Here is an 18284-nt window from a genome sequence, read left to right on the forward strand (position 1 = left end):
TCCACCTGTCTCTTTCAACAGATCTTTACATAACTAAACACACGCACTCACGCCAACACTGGTGAATGAAGAAGATATCGTTTTGAGAATTCCTCTGCGTCTCATGCGAGCTGTGTTGGGATATCTCTGCTCCAAAAGAAGAGGAGAGAGGGATGGAAAATAATAATGGTTTTGAATGAATTAGGCTAAGAATTGTATAAAGGGGAGGAGTTGTCATGTTTGAACCTAAAATCTAAAATTTAATGAAATGATGGACTGTCGTTTCTCTTTGCTTATTTGAGATTGCCATAATATGGACCAAATAGGGCTATCCTCTTTATACCACCCCTACCTTGTCACAACACAACTGATTGGCTCAAATGCATTAAGAAGGAAAGAAATTCCACAAAATAACCTTTAACAAGGCACACCTGTTAATTGAAATGCATTCCAGGTGACTACCTCATGAAGCTGATTGAGAGAATGTCAAGAGTGTGCAACGATGTCATCAAGACAAAAGGTGGCTGTTAAAATATGTTTTGATGTGTTTTTTTTACAAGAAAATATATAGTATTTTTTCTTTCTTTTTCCAAAAATAATAACTGTTGGGACTATAATGATGTTATAAACCATTGTACATTCTGTAGTCTTCACATTCTGTATACTCCCCTTGTCCTAAGGGTAAAAAATTACCCGCTTTCAATAAACCCATAAAATAAAGCAGCTTAATTGAATTTTAAACCCCAAATCTATTTTGCGTCAAGAAACAGCCAGTCATTCATCACACACTTTGTGAAAATCTGGGTTTTGCCTCTTCACAATGCAGAAAGACTGCATTTAATCAGTGAACACCACTTGTTTTTATTACAACACACCTGTAATATATTTATTTTGTTACTAAAGTAGAGGTTTATTATTGCTAAAGGTCTGCATAGGTGTATACATTCATTTTTTAGCAAGAGATAGCACGTGTTTAGCCTAAGAAAGTAGCAGAAATGTGCAAAAGTAGTTTTGAATGCATTTTATTGAAGGGAAATAACAGTAACAATAACAGTCTTGAACTTTTTTGGCAACATAGTGATATATTCTTATATACTGTACAATGAGGAATTCAAATACGAAATACTAGTCTTCTCCCATTGTTTAACCATTTCCCCACCCACAAGGTGTATAAACAACAATAAATAAGAATAAAATAAGATAATAGATACAAAACAAAAACATGTAGAACATAAATCAATCAACTCTACTTAGCACATATAGAACAGTATGCAAGTGTGTGTGCATGGACTTTGCAGATGTATTTCTCACATGTGCGGCATATAGTATTTGTTTTACAGTCCTTCTTTGGGGGGGCAGAATTGGGATCTCCTCCTCTTGCCCGCCCCAGCTGGAGCCTCAGGTGGATCAGGACAAGATTCAGCCCCCTGAACAGCTTTCACAAGCACTGCAGAGGCTGCTGTGAGGTGGAGGCGCTCCCTTCTTTGAATGTGTGGGGTTACAAGTGCCTTTCCCAGCTGCTCCAGGAACACCCTCCTCTTGTTCCACTTATCAGGCATCCAGGTAGGGTTGATCTTATTCCATATCACGAAGGCATTGTATGAGGACACATCAATGATGTTATGGAAGATGACCAGGGGCCAGTGGGCAGTCATCCTCCTGCAGCTGTAAGTTCCAATCACCTTGTCCAGGTTGTCCACGCCTCCTTTGTTGTGGTTGTGGTCCATGATGATGGCTGGCTTCCTGTCCTCACGGTCACTGATCTCAGCCAGTTGGTGCAGTGTGCTCAGGAGGACCACATTCTTGTTCCTCTTTGGGAGGTAAGAAACTAGAGTGGTGGTGGAGGTGGAGGCAAACTTTGATAAGAAGGCCTCTCTCCCCCTTGTTGCGAGGAGTGCAGGGGGGAGCTCAGGCCTGTTCTTTCTAACTGTGCCAACCATGGTGATCTTCCTCTTCAGGAGATGCTGGCCGAGTTCATAAGAGGTGAAGAAATTGCCACGTGAAATTGTGCCCCCTCAGTCCATCTGTCACATCAAGCACAACCCACATCCCCTGGTTCTTCTCCGGGCCTCCACTGGTCGGCTTCCCTTTGTAGACTTGCATCTTCCAAGCGTAGATGGATTGTGCGTCACAGGTCAACCATATCTTGATGCCATACTTGCTGGGCATATGTGACCCGATTCAGGAAAGTCACGAGTTCACAGGAGAGCTGTTTGAATGTCAAAAATATGTTTTATCAAAATTCGTTTTTTTGCAGAAATGCCTTCTCAAACGTGTGAACTTTCATGTGCCTTAATATCAAACTTGTATGCCATCTGTAAATATGAATTAAATTGTTAAATTATGAGCCTAGTAGGTTTAGCCACAGAAAAAGTGGGCAACCTTCCCGCTAGACATGATTGGCTGAGATAATGAGTGGGCTGGACATGCCGAGAGATGAGGTTGTGTTGGTCTACCATATAGCATGTGTCTGTCTATTGTAGCTGGTCAGTATATTTAGGTAATCGTGTCGAACGCGACTTTACATTTTTTTTAATTGCGTATCAAAACTGCACAAGCCTAATGTCAAGTTAAAGTGTACCTTTAGCTAGCTAACTTTAGCTGGCTGGCTTGCTAGCTAACTTTATGTGTATTCTCTCCACTTTCTGAAGGACCGAGTTTTGAAATCAGTGGAATTCGAGTATGATAGCTAAGAAGATGGAGAAAACACCAGTCTGGAATACATCGTCAAACTAAGGCAACCATGCATGGCATCAGACAGGAGACGCATCCAACCATGATATATACCAGTAAGATTTTCAGATATTACACGTTTCTAATTTTGACAGAGAGGGGTTTCATTTTAAGTGTTCTGTTAGCTAGCTAACGTTAGCTGGCTGGGTTGCTACCTAACGTTATGTGTATGATCTTATTCTTCATAATGCAGACACATTTGCTTGACTAGTTATAGCCATAGAACCTGGTGGTTAGCTACTTGCAGATTCATGCAGGGTAGTAACATCATGAGTTGTGATGATGGTCCATTGTTTAGCTAGCTATCTAGCTAGCTACATCTGACAAAATACTCCACTCTTATTTTGACAAAGTATTTCCATTTCAAGTTAAAGTGTACTGCTAGCTAGCTAGATAACTTTAGCTGGCTGGCTCGCTAACTAATGTTACGTCATGCTTTGGGATTCACTGTTTACCTAGCTAGCTATCTAGCTACATTTCTTAACAGAAGTCTCTCGTCTTAGTGTGCCAGAGCGCAGAATAACTGATGCATTTTTGAACGTTCAACAACCGTTGAATATGTCCAGTGTCAGTAAACGTCAGCAACAAAGCGTAATTCAATTGTTGACACCATCACAGGTACAGTCACCAACGCCCTGGATAATGTGAAATTAGCCTAACCATCTCTGCTAGGGCGAGTAAAATGGTCAAAGTGGGGTGTTCTCTCATTATATGTCTGGAAGTAGCTAGTCAATGTTTGCCAGTTAGCTTAGGTGCTTTACTGTAGTTGTGAGGTCAGAGCTTTCGGAACAACCCTACTTATTGGACAATGCTGAATGGGTGTAGACAACGAAGGGCTCTGCGATAGTAGCCCAATAGTAGTACCAAAACATTGAAAGACGGTTTTCTCAAAAATGAGTTTACAAGTTGATCAACTTTCAAAGCAGAATTACTTTCCCATGTTATCCTCAAATGCAGTGTATGATATACCATTGTGTAGCTCTGAGTCTCTACTTTTAACCAATGTAAAAAACTGAAATTAAGATGTTGCTACGTATGACCAAATCCAGGTGGTGAGTCACATATACTGCCGGATAAAACATCGACCTTTTGACAAAAGAGATTATTATTAGTAATTTGTATCAGTGTCACAGAAAACAATCACATAAATCTATGATATTACAGCAATATTAACTGTGAAAATCACTTAGATTACAGATATGAAAATAAATATATACCTCTGAATGGAACCAGTTGCTCATCCACTGTTACTTCAGGCCCAGGGTTGTAGAGGTATGGCAGACGCTCCACCCACTTCTTCCAGACCTCTCTTTTGGCCAGCAGTTTGTCTCTCACACGTCTTGCAGGTCTTGTCTCACGGTTATCAAATCGTAGTATTCTTGAGAAATTGTGAAAGACTTTCAGTGGCATCGTGGCACGGAAAATCGCCCTTTTACTCTCTGCATCCCAAAGACTACATGTAGCCTCGCCTCTGGACCTATACACACCCGCTAGGATTAGCAGCGCTATGTAGGCACGCAGGTAAATCTCAACCATCCTTTTCCAGTTCTCTCCATATTTATGGAAACGCTGCAAATGTGTCATCTCCAGGAAGATTCTTTCGATGGCTAGTTTGATGTCCTGGGCATGGGCACTCATGGCTTCAGTAAAGAGAGACACCTTTATAGCCTCTGACTGCATTACCAATTAGTAAACAATGCTTTCAAGACATGTTTATTTTTTCAGAAATTTTGTTCATTTTGTCTGTGAACTTGAGTCATGTGTGGGGTCATGGAGGGGAGATGCTGCGCATGCACAACAAATATTTAGTTGTCTGAGTTCAATCAGTAGCACACATAATCTCAATTTCTCATTGTGTGTGTGTGTGTGTGTAAGTCTATGTGGTTTTTGTGGTGTTACCTTAAGACAATCTTTGTACCCTGGTGGTGTACATGTTTCACTTTTTCTAATGTTGGGGTCACTCTAGGAAAAGTCATCACATTTCAAGGCGGTTTTCTCTGCTGTTAAACATAGTTGCGGGTGATTTTTGACCCTTAAGACAACACAAGGGTTAGAAAAACATCCATCTGTAAGAATATACCTTAAATATGACTGCAAATAAATGTTAACAAATGAATCTACAAAAATTCAGCGACATCGCGAATGGTGGTCCTCAAAAGCATTTGACGTTGATTTGGTATTCCCCGGAAAGGTAAGACTGCTCTATTGTCACGCCCTGACCTTAGAGATCCTTTTTATGTCTCTATTTGGTTTGGTCAGGGTGGGATTTGGGGTGGGTATTCTATTATTTGTATTTCAATGTTTTGTCCGTGTAGGGTTCTCAATCTGGGACAGCGGTCTATCGTTGTCTCTGATTGAGAACCATACTTAGGTAGCCCTTTTTCCCACCTGTCTTTGTGGGAAGTTACATTTGTTTATGGCACATAGCCTTTAGCTTCACGGTTTGTTTTGTAGTGTTTATTGTTTTGTTCGGCGTCTTTTCAAATAAGGTCTCCTGTATATCTCTCCAGCCTGGTGAGTCCTGTGCCTGCGCCCATAACTAATCCTCCTGTGTGTCTCCCCAGCCTGGTGTGCCCTGTGGCAGCTCCACGTACCAGACTGCCCATACGTCTCCTCACTCCAGTGATGAACCATGGCAAGAAGCCTCCAGTGATGATCCATGGCACGAAGCCTCCAGTGATGATCCATGGCAAGAAGCCTCCATTGATGATCCATGGCACGAAGCCTCCAGTGATGATCCATGGCACGAAGCTTCCAGTGATGATCCTTCGGCACGAAGCCTCCCAGTGGGATGATCCTTGGCACGAAGCCTCCAGTTTGATGATCCATGGCACGAAGCCTCCAGTGAGGAGTCATGGCACGAAGCTTCCAGCGACGGTCTCCAGTCCGGAGCCTCCAGCGACGGTCTCCAGTCCGGAGCCTCCAGCGACGGTCTCCAGTCCGGAGCCTCCAGCGACGGTCTCCAGTCCGGAGCCCCCAGCGACGGTCTCCAGTCCGGAGCCTCCAGCGACGGTCTCCAGTCCGGGCCCGAAACGAGGGTGCCCAGTTCGGTGCCCACTACGAGGGTCCCCAGTCCGGGGCCTGCTACGAGGGTTCCAGTCCGGGCACGCAACTAGGGTCCCCAGTCCGGGATCGGCGACGAGGGTCCCCGCACCAGAGGTGCCACCAAAGTGGGGTGAGCCAGTGTGGAGAGGGGTCTGCGTCCCATCACCTGAGCCGCCACCGCGGATAGATGCCCACCCAGACCCTCCCCTATAGGTTCAGGTTTTGCGGCCGGAGTCCGCACCTTTGGGGGGGGGTACTGTCACGCCTGACCTTAGAGATCCTTTTTATGTCTCTATTTGGTTTGGTCAGGGTGTGATTTGGGGTGGGTATTCTATGTTCTATTATTTTGTATTTCTATGTTTTGTCCGGGTAGGGTTCTCAATCAGGGACAGCTGTCTATCGTTGTCTCTGATTGAGAACCATACTTAGGTAGCCTTTTTTCCCACCTGTCTTTGTGGGAAGTTGACTTTGTTTATGGCACATAGCCTTTAGCTTCACGGTTTGTTTTGTAGTGTTTATTGTTTTGTTCGGCGTCTTTTCAAATAAGGCCTCCTGTATATCTCTCCAGCCTGGTGAGTCCTGTGGCAGACGCTCCACAATTTGTTTTCTTAAAATGTATTAACTTCTCTAGGATAGGTGGGACGGTAGTGTCCCACTTGGCCAAAATCCTGAAAAAATGTAGCGCTCCTGTCACGTTCCTGACCTTATTTCCTTTGTTTAGTCTTTGTTTAGTTGGTCAGGACGTGAGCTGGGTGGGTATATTCCATGTTATGTGTTTTCATTGGTTTAGGGTTGTCTAACTAGCCTGATATGGTTCTCAGAGGCAGGTGTTTTATGTTGTCTCTGATTGGGAACCATATTAAGGTAGGCTGTTCTCACTGTTTGTTTGTGGGTGATTGTTGCCGTGTCTGTGTTTGTTCGCCACGCGGTACTGTTTTCGTTCGTTTGTTCACGTCGTTTATTGTTTTGTATTTTGTCAAGTATTTTTCGTCTTCGTTTAAATAATTAAAGTATGTATTCAAACCACGCTGCGCTTTGGTCCGATCCTTGCTCCTCCTCAGACGAGAAGGATTACGACGAGCGTTACAGCGCCATATTCAAATATATTACTCTAAAAATCAATCTTTCATGAAATCACACATGAAAGACACCAAATTAAAGCTACACATGTTGTGAATCCAGCCAACATGTCTGATTTCAAAAAGGATTTACGGCGAAAGCACACCAAACAATTATGTTAGATCAGTACATAGCCACAGAAAAACACAGCCATTTTCCCAGCAAAATATAGTAGTAACAAAAAGCAGAAATAGAGATAAAATTAATCACTAACCTTTGAACATCTTCATCAGATAACACTCATATGACATCATGTTACACAATACATTTATGTTTTGTTCGATAATGTGCATATTTATATCCACAAATCTCGGTTTACATTGGCGCCATGTTCAGAAATGCCTCMAAWATMYSSAGWRWWWWYAGAGAGCCACGTCAAATAACAGAAATACTCATCATAAACWTTGATGAAAGATACATGTTTTACATATAATTAAAGATACACTTGTTCTTAATGCAACCGCTGTGTCAGATTTAAAAAAAAACTTTAGTAAAAAGCACACCATGCAATAATCCGAGATGGCGCTCCGCCATGTTGGAGTCAACAGAAATACGAAATTACATCATAAATATTCTCTTACCTTTGATTATCTTCATCAGAATGCAATGCCAGGAATCCTAGTTCCACAATAAATTGTTGTTTTGTTCAATAATGTCCATTACTTATGTCCAATTAGCAAATTTTGCTAGCATGTGTAGTACACATGTCCAAACGCTCGCACAGCTGCAGGCAAACGTCGGACGAAAACTTCAAAAAGTTATATTACAAGTCGAATAAACTGGTCAAACTTAGTAGAGAATCAATCTTCTGACTCAAACACCTCCCATCCGGTCCCACAACACAGCATAAGCTTCATTCCACGTTCTACTGACTGTTGACATCCAGTGGAAGGCGTAGGAAGTGCAAACATATCCATATATTACAGGGAATTGAATAGGCGATGACTTTAACATCGACCACTCTCAGAATTCTCACTTCCTGTTTGGATTTTTTCTCAGGTTTTTGCCTGCCATATGAGTTCTGTTATACTCACAGACATCATTCAAACAGTTTTAGAAACTTCAGAGTGTTTTCTATCCAATAGTAATAATACTATGTGTATATTAGCATCTGGGACAGAGTAGGAGGCAGTTCACTATGGGCACGCAATTTATCCAAAAGTGAAAAATGCTTCCCCCTATATCAAAGAAGTTAAATAAAAAAATGTCCTACCATTATTCATCATGATCAAGTTCTTTCTCTCAACCTTGACGGGCCTTATTGAGGACCTGGATAATTTCTCCAGTTTCTCTGGATTAAACTGAACTATAATAAGCATACTACATTACAAATTGGGTCTCTAAAATATACAAACTCTAAATTGCTATGTGGTCTCCCGATTAAATGAGAGGATGGAGAACTTGATGTGCTTGGTGTACATATCCCGGAAAAGTTGAAAGATCTTGAAACTTTTAACTTCGATATAAAACTTTGTAAAATAGATGGAGGAACACATGGAGAGGGACACACTTGTCCATCTACGGGACAATTAATGTATTAATTCCCTAGTTATATCGCAGTTTACGTATCTATTCATGGCTCTACCGACTGCAGGATAATCTTTCTTTAAGTAATGTGAGATTTTTTGGGACATTTTATCTGGAATGGCAAACCAGACAATATATTTATATAACGAAATATTAAGGCATTAAACCTCTCACTCCATTATACCAAAATTATATCTAAATCCATACTGGTTTTCCAGCTGGCTACTAAGAGAGGCACATCCAAATGTTCAAAAGGGGGCTCTAAAGGAAAATACAACTTTCTTTGAAAAAATACATAAGGGATCATGTTTATGAATGACATTGTAAATAAGAATGGTAAAATGTTGTCACACAAGAGACTAACAAAGAAGTATTGAGATGTATGCTCAATACAAAAGTATAACCAACTCATCGCAGTTCTGACACAAAAATGAAAGAGGCTATTACTCAAAAGAGAAAGGAATGAATTAGTTTTACTACCACCAATCAAAAACCACACATGACTTAACTTCTAGTTCCTCCCAAACCCGGATCCGGGAGCACCCCCAACCAGTAAAAAAGCTGACTAGCATAGCCTAGCATAGCGTCACAAGTAAATACTAGCATCTAAATATCATTAAATCACAAGTCCAAGACACCAGATGAAAGATACACTTCTTGTGAATCTAGCCACCATTTCTGATTTTTAAAATGTTTTACAGGGAAGACACAATATGTAAATCTATTAGCTAACCACGTTAGCAAAAGACACAATTTTTCTTACTCCACCATTTTTTCACTCCATCAGTAGCTATCACCAATTCGACCAAATAAAGAAATAAATAGCCACTAACCAAGAAAAAACTTCATCGGATGACAGTCTGATAACATATTTATTGTATAGCATATGTTTTGTTAGAAAAATGTGCATATTTCAGGTATAAATCATAGTTTACCATTGCAGCCACTATCACAAAACTCACCAAAGCGACTAGAATAACTACAGAGAGCAACGTGTATTACCTAATTACTCATCATAAAACATTTCTTAAAAATACACAGCGTACAGCAATTGAAAGACACAGATCTTGTGAATCCAGACAATATTTCAGATTTTCTAAGTGTTTTACAGCGAAAAGTGCTGTAGAATGAGTTCTGTTCCACCCACAGACATAATACAAACGGTTTTAGAAACTAGAGAKTGTTTTCTATCCAATAGTAATAATAATATGCATATTGTACGAGCAAGAATTGAGTACGAGGCAGTTTAATTTGGAAATGTAAAAAAAATAAGTGCTAACAGCTCCCCCTATTGACAAAAGGTTTTAATATGACTATTTGTGGCGATCCCCGTATGTTGTCGAATTTAAACCCGCATCCGGTATCCGTAGATCAGAGAAGTTAAAATTACTAGTATAAATCGTCAAATGTATCAGTTTCACTTAAGGTCTAAAGGTTTGAGAACTATACCGTATACAATTCAAAATAGTTGTGAACAGATTTTTGATGTCCCAATACCATTGGCATCAGGTTTATGAACTGATATACAAAACAACATTTGATGCATCAATCCGTTCTTTTCAATTTAAGCTAATATATAAAATTCTTGCCACAAAAACAATACTCAATATATGGGGCATTGAGCAGTCAGCTCTGTGCAGACTCTGCAATGAAGAAACAGAATCAATAGATCTCCTTTGGGTCCAGGAGTGGTTGCTGAGTCATAGAATCTGTTTTCAGATGAACCTACAAACAGTACTGTTAGGAGATCTGAAAAACAAAAATCAATCAATGGGAAAAATTATTATACCCTTAGGATGTATTGCAAAAGGAAATAGCAAAATGGTAGTGTACTGGGAAAGATGGGTTAGTCTGTGGACATCTGAGGGGTGACATTTGATTAGAGGGACTGGTTGATTTGATGGAGTACTGTTCACATAGGAGGAGGCTATATGCACTGAATATGCACTATATAACTGAATTGTAATGTTTTCCACCAAGTCCTCCAACCAGAGGGTGGTAGGGGCAAACAATAATAACAATAATATAAATGATAAGGGATCAGAAATTATGCAACTAATGTTATTTGATAGACTAATCTGTCTGCTAGTTTCAAGTCTTCCAAGCAGAGGAGGGTGTGTTAGGGGCAAACAATAATAACAATAATAAAAGAAGATCTGAAATGGTGCAAGTATTGTTATTTTATAGACTAATCTGTCTACTAGTTTCATAGCTGATGTATCCCTCCCCTCCCACCTCAGTATGTGTCTATCTGACAGGACTATAGAGATGTGTGTACATCATCACCAAAGCTGCTCTTCAGATATGGATAGTGATGTTTGCGTGCAACATAAAGTTGAATTGACAGCATTTTAGCAATATGAAATCTTATTAAAATCTGTTCATATACACACCTAGGAAGAATATGACACTTAAAAAAAATTCTGACAAGAGAGCACTTAGATTCGTGTAGAGTCATTTTCACGTTTTCATAAATTCTTAGAATGTTTGGAAATTGCGTATACTAAGGCATTTGTGGAAATTCTATAGCAATATAGAGCTGGAAAGTGGCCGTACATTTTGACAATTAATAGACAATACAGTAAATTAAATCTAATAAAAACATGTGTCTCGTCCAGGATCGGAGTCTACTCAGAACGGTGCACCAAAGCCAATCAGAGCTACAGTAGGTCTTTATGCAAACAAGCCATTCACTTGGAACTCAACTGTGTGTTTACGGGCAGTTGCAACAGATTGACTTTACATCATTAGAACGCAATCGCCAAAGCCACAAAATACACCTGAATGGATTTCTGCTAATATGTAAATACCACTGGAGTCCTCTTACATTTGGGAACTTTACAGTCCTATTGATCAAACAACCATGAAATGGTAGGCTCTCGCTCTCTCCGTTATGCACATCAACAACAACAAGATCAACAACTAATGCTAGCCTGAGGAAGTTGATCTAAAATCTAACGAAGGAAAATGAGATAAAACCTCAAACTTTTTCAGCTTGTTGGCCGTCAAAATTGCACCTATAAACAATGAGACATTGTAGCCAACTCGTCTTTCTGCAGCTTGCCTGCCAATGCATGCTTGTCCCAACCAAGCACCCAAGCTAACTGGCTAAAGTTGGTTAGCTTGCTAGCTAGCTATTTTCAGACAAAAATGAACACTTCGCTCTGACTATTTTAAATCGCCCTAGCAGAGCTGGTTAGGCTGTTTACATGTTATCTAGAGCGTTCTTGACTAACTATTACTTTTTTTGCCTATGTTTACTGACACCAGTCTTATTCAGCGGGTGTTGTGCTTTCGTAAACAAATCAGTTATTCTGTGCACTGGCAATATCAGACGAGAGTGCTCTGAAATTGAAGTAGACAGCCAGAGTGAATTTGTGAACACTAGAGATAGGCTAACTGGATAACAGTCGTTCAAGTTCTTACTAGCTAACTAAATGACACCTGCACCTCTAGTTGTGTATAGCCACCCAAAAAATTATGAGGGGAAAAGTCAGTTACTCACCCACTCCTCCAAAGACATGACATGACATCCTCCTAGCAGCTAGCTATCTAGCTAACATTAGACTTTGTGTTTTTAGCTTGCTACATAAATACATACGCTAGTCTATTAGCCACGTTGTGACTGACTTGTGATCATTGGCATTGCTAGTTAGATTTTATTGATATTCACAGGCTTAGTTACATTCGGCCGTTTTTGTCCAAAATATTGAGTCATTGAAACTGAAACAGTGCATCCTGGAGGCAGAAAACAACGTACCAGACCAGCTGTGATTTACAACCTGATAGCAATGTTTTTTGGACTACCAAGAAATATATTGGTGAATTATATGAATCATGCATTGAACTGCATCCATCTATTCTGCCAACAATGCCTTAGTGGATGTCATGGAATATGACAAAATATAACCTATTTTTAAACCTCTTAGGTTGGCTTTGTGGCATAAACTAGGAATTTTATATTTTTTACTTATATTATGAATATCTGTTTGTTTCTTATCTGCAAAGTAGTTCAAATGCTGTCAGTTCTACTTTAAGCATGTTTATGACAAGGATCATGACGGATTATATGGTTGACTTCTCTCTAAAAAGATAGTAATATATTTAATGTCTTTACAACAAAGAAACAAAACCATCAATAATTTTATGAGTATAGACAAGGACACAGAGAACTGGAACAGGAGGAATCTACCGTATATTGTGTATATTGATTTGGTGTGTCCACTTGATTTGATACCGAAATCAGTATGTCTTGACCTGCCGCATACTGTTTACAAATGGTTAGTCCTGCTTTGGTGTCTGAAAATCTGACTTGATTGCTCTTTTTAATCTTAGTGCATTTAGTATTGAGTTTGTGTACTCGGGTTGAAAATGCACCAACACACATATAGGGGGTGTTTATATTTGTCCTGTTTCACTGCATGTACAAGTTGGTAACCTGTACATGTGCAAGGTGTGAAATGGAAATGTGTTTTTTGCATATCCCAACTCCTTCTTCCACAGCCAGGGATCATGAGTTGAATCATTATTGGATTTAGCCCATCAATGTCATAAATGTACAACATATTCGTTCAGGTAAACCATCATGTGTCATAATATTACATCCCAGATTAAATAGTCGTAATATATAATCCTACGTTAGCCATATAGAATAAAACAAGCACAAAGTCACACTGTGGCATCAACAGAGTTAAGATATCATCACACAGCTTAAGCCATGTTCTGAATATGAAGACTTAGCTAAATCGCTCAGCTTTACCTTATCTCATATCAGACACTTCAGGGAAAGTGCTGTGGATTGGAGTTTTCATCCCCACTGTCTGATTCGTTAGGGGCCACCTTCACTGCAGCCACTATCTGTGTCTCTCCTCCTCTCTTCTTTTCCCCCCACCCCACACCTGTCATCTCCTCTCTGTCCATCCTCTCCTCTCCTGTCCTCTCCTTTCCTCCCTCCAGTCTAAATTACCATGGTCGGCTGCTTCCCATCTCCTCCAGGGATTAGTAGAGCTAAACGCAGAGAGAGGCTCAGTAGCATATGTGCGACAGCTCCTTCTCGGATTCGCAAATTCAAGCAGTGATTGAGGGGAGCAGGGAGTTTCATGTGGGCCCCACTCAGCTCGCCAAGCTGTGAAGTGCCACGTTGCCAAAATGACCTCAAACCAACATTAAAGCGACCTTCAGCGGGACTTACGGGGCCGGCGCTCTCGCTGGAACGCAATGATAAGGCTGCAGATTAACTGATGAGACTGGAGGGGATGAGACCGACCCCTGCGATGCAGGAGATTAAGAAAGCTCACACATGCACACCTCTACACACATACACAGAGACACACACTCACACACCGAAATCTGAAATCTATTTTATTGTGATTTGATAAATACTGCATTCTGCTCTGTGTCTTCACAGGTGGCTGTAGATACATCTGCAGAATTAGAGTAAAACGTAATAGGTTATTTAAATATACACACACTGAAGTTATTTGGTTAGCAGAAACATCCCTTCTATTTTGATTAGATATTCCCGGCCCTCTACAGTATGTATTGTATCATCATAGGTTCCTAGTGGCTTTAGAACTACCTGAAAAACTAAAACATTTGATAGAAGATTTAATCTTCTAAATGCAAAGACATCTACATAGAATTAGGAATTACAATAGTAGAATTGGCATGAACCTTCTTATGATTGTCCAAAGGTCAGCCATGTTGGTCAGGGAGTTGGTCAACTGTGGTTTGCCAGTGCTGTGATAAGATATTGTGCAAAATAATGAATTTGAAGGATTTATCTGCACTAAATGTTTGTTTGCTTGCTAGCGATCTAGTTTCAATGAACTTCTTCAGGCTAGGGTCTATTTTTCTCCACTTCCTGTAAACGGCCTGTTACTCAGGCCCAGAAGCCAGGATATGCATACAATTGGTACCATTGGATAGAAAACACTTTGACGTTTGTAGAAATGTTAAAATAATGTATGAGACTATTACACAATTGATTTTGTAGGAGAAAGTCCAAAGAAAAACCAACCCAGAATTCTTTTTGTTTTGAGAACCCATGCTCTTTCAATGGAAAGCCATGGGTCCTATGCAATTCCAGCTCCCAGATTGCAATTCCTATGGCTTCCACTAGACGTTTTGTTCAAATTTTCAGGCTTGTTTCTTCCCAAACAAGGAAGAATTTTTAGTTTTGGTACAGGGAGTCAGAGTTGGAAATCAGTCTGTGTGTGTGCGACAAAGAGGACGCGCACTTGCTAATTTAGCTTTTCTATTGAACATACTTCTTTCCGTATGAAATATTAGAGTTTAATTACATTTTAGGGTACCTGAGGATTAAATAAAAACGTAGTTTGACTGTTTTAACTTCTCTAGGATAGGTGGCAGCATTTTCACGTTTGGATGAAAAGCATACCCAAATTCAACTGCCAGCTACTCATCCCCAGAAGATAAGATATGCATAGTATTAGTAGATTTGGATAGAAAACACTCTGAAGTTTCTAAAACTGTTTGAATCATGTCTGTGAGTATAACAGAACTTATTTAGCAGGCAAAACCCAGAGGACAAACCATTACGATTTTTTCTTTTCAATGGTATTTCATTGGGAATACAGATTTCTAATTGACCTTCTTGCAGTTCTTACCGCTTCCACTGGATGTCAACAGTCTTTAGAAATTGGTTGAGGGTTTTTCCTTTGTGTAGTGAAGAAGTACGGCCATCTTGAACGAGGGTCACTCGAAGTGTCCTGTTTGTTAGAGGCGCATGATCAGAAAGCTAGCTACAGTTTGTTTTAATCCTGTATTGATCACAGATCATCCAGTCTTCAATTTTATCGATTATTTACGTTAAAAAAATACCTAAAGTTGTATTACAAAAGTAGTTTGAAATGTTTTGGCAAAGTTTACAGGTAATTTTTGAGATATTTTGTAGTCACGTTTCACAAGTTGGAACCGGTGTTTTTCTGGATCAAACGCGCCAAATAAATGGACATTTTGGATATATTTAGACGGAATTAATCGAACAAAAGGACCATTTGTGATGTTTATGGGACATATTGGAGTGCCAACAACAGAAGCTCGTCAAAGGTAAGGCATGAATAAAAATTGTATTTCTGCGTTTTGTGTCGCGCCTGCAGGGTTAAAATATGCTTCTCTCTCTTTGTTTACTATGGTGCTATCCTCAGATAATAGCATCGTTTGCTTTCGCCGAAAAGCCCATTTGAATTCTGACATGTTGGCTGGATTCACAACAAGTGTAGCTTTAATTTGGTGTCTTTCATGTGTGATTTCATGACAGTTAGATTTTTATAGTAATTTATTTGAATTTGGCGCTCTACATTTTTACTGGCTTTTGGCCAAGTGAATATTTAATCACTATTTGTGATTTTACGAAGCCTGTGCTGGTTGAAAAATATTTTGATGTTGTGCGCCGACCTCAAACAATCGCATGGCATGCTTTCGTTGTAAAGCCTATTGTAAATCGAACAATGCAGTTAGATTAACAAGAATGTAAGCTTTTAACCGATATAGGGCACTTGTATGTACCTAAATGTTTAATATCCATAATTTTTACAATTATTTATTTGAATTGCGCGCCCTCCAATTTCACCGGAAGTTGTCGACAGGTGTCTCGCTGGCGGGACGCCTAGCCCTAATTAACTGCCAATATGCCAACAATCCATTGAAACAATGCAGTCAATCCACAGCCATACACTGGCTGAAATCAGTTGAATCCTACAGACGAAGAACCATATGTGACATAAAAAAAAAAAAGAGATATACATGAAAAATCATTATTGGACACCCTTTTCCTATAGTGAACCGGCTTCACAAGCTTTCCACGCGCTAATTAACAATCATTTTAAATGTAAAGATAGGCTCTCGTGGAATAACCGTTTATGTGCACCACTCAGAATGGACGGACAAGCGCACAACTTTTCTGTTGCTGATGAAAATCGACGAAATGTGGGAAAGAAACGTAAAACAAAACTAAAAGAATGGAAAGACAGGCAAAGGAAGAACTTACGGGATGCGGGAAAACCCTATACAAATCGTAAGGGTCAAGAAAAAAACTGTGAAAAGCTGTCCAAAAGAGGTATGTGGAAGAACCGTATATCAAACAATCAAGCTAGCTAGCTATAGAGTACAGTAACTAACATGTATGTTCTGGGTTGTCTAATTTGTAACTATAGAGAAAACATATTAGCTAAAGTTCGTTGGCTACTGACTTATACATTATCGTTACAAATGTTATTGCTAGATTATAGAAGAAATATAGCTAGCTACTTTTTCTCCATCCACCGGATGATTCGACATGGCTACAGTAGCTAGCTAGTTATAGGTAACGTTACACTGTATCCTGCAGGGAAGAGCGTGTTCCACGACGTGCAGAAAGGATTGTGGAAAGTTGACTGATGAGCGCAAGCTGCATCTGTTCAACAGTTTCTACACTGTCCCATGCGAGAAACAACAAGCGTTGATTCTCTCCGGCTTAGAACAGGTTAGAAATAAGACAAAACGCCTATTATTATAATAGCTATATTGAACACTTGCATAGTTTAACTTTGACAGTAATGATACGTACATTAACGTTAACTCTAAAAGTGCAGTGTTACACAATGGTGCAATACAAACTCATTCTGTGTATAGGTGTAACAGTTTTACTTTAGTCCGACCCCTCGCGCGAACCAGGGACCCTCGGCACACATCAACAACAGTCACCCACGAAGCATCGTTACCGATCGCTCCACAAAGGCCGCGGCCCTTGCAGAGCAAGGGGAACCACTACTTCAAGGTCTCAGAGCAAGTGACGTCACCGATTGAAAGGCTATTAGCGCGCACCACCACTAACTAGCTAGCCATTTCACATCCGTTACACTCAGCCCCCTTTCGACCTCCTCCTTTTCCGCAGCAACCAGTGATCCGGGTCAACAGCATCAATGTAACAGTATAACTTTAGTCCGTCCCCTCGCCCCGACCCGGGCACGAACCAGGGACCCTCTGCACACATCAACAACAGTCACCCACGAAGCCTCGTTACCCATCGCACCACAAAGGCCACGGCCCTTGCAGAGCAAGGGGAACCACTACTTCAAGGTCTCAGAGCAAGTGACCTCACCGATTAAAAGGCTATTAGCGCGCACTACCGCTAACTAGCTAGCCATTTCACATCCGTTACACAAGGTCACTTTCATGTCCGTGTTCCAGCTAACCAACAGCAGTCTTCAGGCAAGTGAAAATATGAATTAATGTCTATATGAATATCAATTACAAACATATTGTATTCTCTACTAGTTTTTAAGAACCTGCTAATTGAAATGTAATTGTTTTGGTCAGGTTGTTCAGGAAAAGTTAAGAGTTCAGGCTGAGGCAGGTGAGGTTGCAGGGTCTCCAGATCAGGCTACTGAAGCTAGGTCTCCTTTAGAAGATGGAAGAGGGAAGCATAGCAATAGGTAATGCGCTATGGATTCCAGCCTGGATTATTTCACAAAAGCAGTGCTCTAAAGAATCTTCTAAACATTAACATAGAGTATCGAATGGATGAATAGCGAATTCTGACACAAAAATATAAAAATGTTTATTACTTTTAAACAAAATGATGGTAACTAAGCTGTCCAACTACAACCTGAGCATTGAGGACTGAGTGCCGATTACCTTCCCCCTCCCACCGGACGGCACTGGCCTAATTCTCGCTGCCCTACAGGACCCCCGGCCACAAACGGCAATGGTGTGACCAGGATTTGTACCCCGGTTATAGCAACACAGTTGCACTCTAAGGCAGGTCCCTAGACCATTGAGAGAATACAAGTTTCACAACATCTTGTTGTCTCCTTACAGGTCACATTGGATACATGCTACAGTGAAAGAAGGCATCAAGGAGCACATTCTATCTTTCC

The sequence above is a fragment of the Salvelinus sp. IW2-2015 genome, linkage group LG33 (genome assembly GCF_002910315.2).
Source record: "Salvelinus sp. IW2-2015 linkage group LG33, ASM291031v2, whole genome shotgun sequence".
Lineage (NCBI taxonomy): Eukaryota > Metazoa > Chordata > Actinopteri > Salmoniformes > Salmonidae > Salvelinus > Salvelinus sp. IW2-2015.